This window comes from Sinocyclocheilus anshuiensis, unplaced genomic scaffold, assembly GCF_001515605.1.
Source record: "Sinocyclocheilus anshuiensis isolate Anshui unplaced genomic scaffold, SAMN03320099.WGS_v1.1 scaffold1053, whole genome shotgun sequence".
NCBI classification, from domain to species: domain Eukaryota; kingdom Metazoa; phylum Chordata; class Actinopteri; order Cypriniformes; family Cyprinidae; genus Sinocyclocheilus; species Sinocyclocheilus anshuiensis.
Window position 1 is genome coordinate 1995872 of NW_015555711.1, and position 4648 is coordinate 2000519.

At 37.8% G+C, this 4648-nt stretch overlaps 1 pseudogene; it reads right to left on the reverse strand.

The window, feature by feature from the left end:
• LOC107672056 (solute carrier family 17 member 9-like) overlaps positions 1-4648 on the reverse strand; it is a 13185-nt pseudogene that overhangs the window by 4061 nt on the left and 4476 nt on the right.

Sequence of the window (4648 nt, forward strand, 5' to 3'; positions counted from 1 at the left end):
ACACACACACACACACACACACACACACACACACACACACACACACACACACACACACACACACACACACAGTATTCAGGTGCTAATCTCACCACACAGCTGGCTGTCTGAAGAGACGCAGCCAGTTTCTCTTGGACAGTTTGGACTGGGTCCCAGCGCTGCCCAGAGACTCCAGTGTGATGATGGGACCTGACAAACACAAGCACGATCAGTTTTTAAACAAGCAGTTGAACACCTGTTAAGGAAGGAATAACAGCACAGCTACAGTCTCTGTTCTGCATGGAGTGTATAAATACACACATACTGCACCTCAAATACTTGTTAATTATCACTGAAATATTTACCCACATTTTAGCCAAACTACAATAAATGGCTTACACAGTGTAATTGAAACTTAAATTGTGACATTAGCTTATTACACAGCTCTCTAGAATACTTGATTTTGATTAGGCAATCATGGCAAAAAATATTTTGCGTATTTTAGAATGTCTACGATGTGGAATTTTTACAAAGGACAATACCATCAAAAGTTTGGGGTCAGTAAGATTCATTTAAAGAAATTAATACTTTTATTAAGCAAGGATACATTCAACTGACTAAAAGTGACAGTAATAACATTTATAATGTTTTATATATATTTGTCAATATGTTTATATATATATCATCAGAACTCAAAAGCAGCACAGCTGTTTTGAACATAGGTAATAATTACAAATGTTTCTTGAGCATCAAATCAGCATATTAGAATTATTTGGAGTAATGGCTGCTATATATATGATTCTCAATGTAGTAGATACATATTTTTGGCAGTTTAATGTGTTTTGTGGCCATGGACACAGACATTCAAAGGTTTGGGGTCAGTAAGATTTTTTCTTAATGTTTTGTGCACCCGGGGCTGCATTTATTTGATCAAAAATACAGTAAAAACACTAATATCGTGAAATCTGATTACAATTTAAAAGAGCCGTTTTCTGTTTCATAACATAAAACACAACAAACTGAGACAGACTAAATCCAGAAGAACTGTGACAATGCCTCCAAGATGCTTCAAGAGACCTACCTGCAAAGCTACCTGAAAAACTATGTGCAAGTGCACCGAGGGCAAAAGCTGCTTTAAACGCAAAGGATGCTCACACCAAATGTTGATTTCATTTAGTTAATTGATAGTTGATTGATATTCACAGCATTTTTACACAAGTCAAATGCTTACAACTTTTAACAGTACTGGAGCTTTGCAGGTAGGTTTCTTGAAGCATCTTGGAGACATTGCCACAGTTCTTCTGGATTTAGTCTGTCTCAGTTTGTTCTGTTTCTTCATGTCATTCCAGACAGACTGGATGATGATGAGATCAGATCTCTGTATGGAGCACTGGCTGTTGTCAGACTCCTTGTGCAAACAAAAATCTCACTGGATTATTACAATTAATGGCAAAATTATTGTTTGGAAATGTAAACTGATATTTCCTAATGACACACTACAGCAAAAGATTTAACTTAAAATTTTGACTTAAATCCATTTTAAAACATTTCTTTAGCTGCTGAAAATACTAGTGTACTAATAATTTTGGCCACCACTGAATATATATATATAAATACTGTATTTTTGATCAAATAAATGCAACCCCGGTGCACATAAGAGACTACTTTCAAAAATATTAAGAAAAAAATCATCCTGACCCCGAACCTTTGAATGTCAGTGTATATGGCCACAAAACACATTAAACTGCCAAAATATGTATCTACTACATGAAAAACACATTGAGAATCATTTAGGAATTGTACCATGATTCTCAGAATCAAAATCAAATTATGAGGTGCCAAGAGGTTCCCAATGCTCACGAATGTTTGTGCTTCTATCCACCTTGTTCTTCAATGCGGAAGTAAGCCGTTTTCGGTGAATGTGCAAGATTTCCAGTTCATTAGCCACCATAGGGAAATAACCAAAAGAATAACAACGTGCATTAAACGGTAAAACTGTTTGCACTAAACCAGTGTGTTCATAATTAAGATAATACATTAAAATAATATGGAAAGACACACCAATTTGCAATATCAAGCAGCAAAATGAGTTGTTTTGTACAGCTAAAAATAGCTGGAAGTGGATGACACCGGAAGCCAGACAAATTCATTTTACAAATGGCCGCGACCGCTCTTACGGGAAAAATAAGGTGGATATTCTGGACATACCTTCTCCTTTGAGCAGATACTTCCACATGCAGTACGCCCACAACACAGACAGAAGCCCAGAGACGTAGAACACACTCTCCCAGCCATACAAGTCCAGCATCAGAGAGCCTAGGCCTCCTATCACCAGAGTCCTAGACACACACATACACACAGTTACACAAACTCAATCTGAAAGACATCCGTTACATTTCTAAATGTAACAGAGAAAGCAGACACAGTCAGAGATCTGACACTAACCCCAGGTATGAGCCACTTCCTATGGTGCTCATGAGGAAGCCCCTCTCACTCTCCACAACCTTCTGAGAGCACAGACTGGCCAGAGATGGGTAGTGAACACCTGAGCGCCACAGGATAACAGAAAGAAAACAAACACTCTTTTAGTGCATAGCCATTAGTGGATTATTACGGTTTTCATATTATGACTAATAACACACAAACAGTCAATGTTATAAATTTATACCACCGTGTTAAAAAAAAACACTAAGTAAAATATGTTGTTGTAGTAACCATTAAATAATTAATTAAAAATGAATATTTTTATATTGATTTATTTATTTTCTTAAATATTCATAAGTAAACACATTTATTTACTTAAAAATAAATAAATTGCAAATTGTCATTCCTGGTGGAATGACCTGCCCAACTCAATCCGAGCAGCTGAGTCCTTAGCCATCGTCAAGAAACGGCTAAAAACACAGCGTCTGCTAAATGACTAAATGTAAATGTAAATGAATTGATAATTATTTTTAGAAGTAAAAAATTGGCTGATAAATTATATTTTGGCCATCCTCGCACATTACAAATATTCACGTTGTTTTTTATCCTGTACTGTAGAACGTGTAAGTACTATCGTACTGTAATATTACGTTTTGTACCCATCTCATAATTCTGACATAAAGCTTAAAGTTTATTCTGATTAGTAACAGAAGCCTGGACAAGATGACGCCATTAATTACTTTTAACAAACTTTAATACTTCTATAACAAAAAAAAACGTAACTGTGGCATAGGGTTGTGCCGATAGATGATAGTAGGCTATCGTGTATCGACGATAGCAGATGTCTTTGTCGATAGTCAAGACGATATTAGGCTCATTCTCCTATTAATGTATTAAATTATAATAATAATACTTCTTATTATTTTTATTAGGTGGCCTATTATAATTCGGCTATCAAATTGCCAAGCTATTTCACTGCAGCACAGCATTTCACACACGAGCGCAATTGAGGATTAGAGCCTGTAGCCGGTGAAGGAGTCTCCAACCACAAACAGACGTACATCGTCTGCAGATATAAGCAGAGCCGTCCTTAGCTGACGTGGGGCCCGGTGCGAGGTAGGGAGCGGGGCCCCCCTCGGTCAGTTCGCGATCGCGTTCCACAGCAAATGACCTATTCTCATAAAAAAGGGTCACAGTTTGCAGGAGGGAACATTTAGCAATTTGCCAGCAATCTGGAAGCAATGATTTATGAAACAAGATTCCCCAAACCGCACTTTTCTGCAGTTTCCAGCAAACTACAGCCCCATTTCGAAAAACACTGAGAACAGCTGAATACTGTTTTGTAACTTTCTCCAAGCTATTAACTATTATTGCAAATTCAGTATCATTAGATCTTAGAAAGTAAACAATCAATACAGTAGGAAAGCATAACCGCACAGTTGTGTAAAGTTCAGCTGGTTTTGTGAGGGTGCGATCACTCACCCTGCAGCAGGCCCATGAGGAAGCGGGAGATGGTCATGGAGACGATGGGCTGGGAGCAGAAATGGGCTAAGATTGGCGTGAAGGCGTTCATTGCTCCCCATGCTGCCACTGACAACAGCAACACTTTCTCTCCTCCCACCCTAAACAAATCAACAAAAACAAATAAACAAGCATTTATGAATCCCACATCAAATCCAAACAAGTTATTGCATTTGAATATACTTCTGAGCATTTCTCCAGCAAACCAGACATTCCACAGGGCTCGCAAACGTTAAAAACTTTGTAGCGCTGTTTCAGTTCTTAGATCTGCAGCATGGGACCAATGCAGACAAGCGATTCATTGCAAGCTTAATTTGCATCACCTACTTAATCATGTTAGGTCCTATTTCAGAGCAGGTTGTGGCTCTCTGGTGGCCACTAGACTTGGAGTTCTGTAAAATTACAATATCGCATGCGATTAATCGTGCAGCCCTACCTACATCTAATCTAGGACACACATCCACTGCTGGCTGTTTGACAGTTTAACCAATGCAGACGCCAAAGCTAGATAGATGCCTTATCACCCACAACCTGCTCAACAAATATTTAAAGCATTTTTGGCATCTAGCAACTGTGATGGTTTTAAAATAGAGCCACTATTATATTAACATAGATATTATAGTATAATATCCTATATAACCAGCTATTATATTAACGTAATATCTGAATAGAAATGAATGTGCATCGTGCAACTGCCCTTACTTTCATACCTTAAAATCGGTTA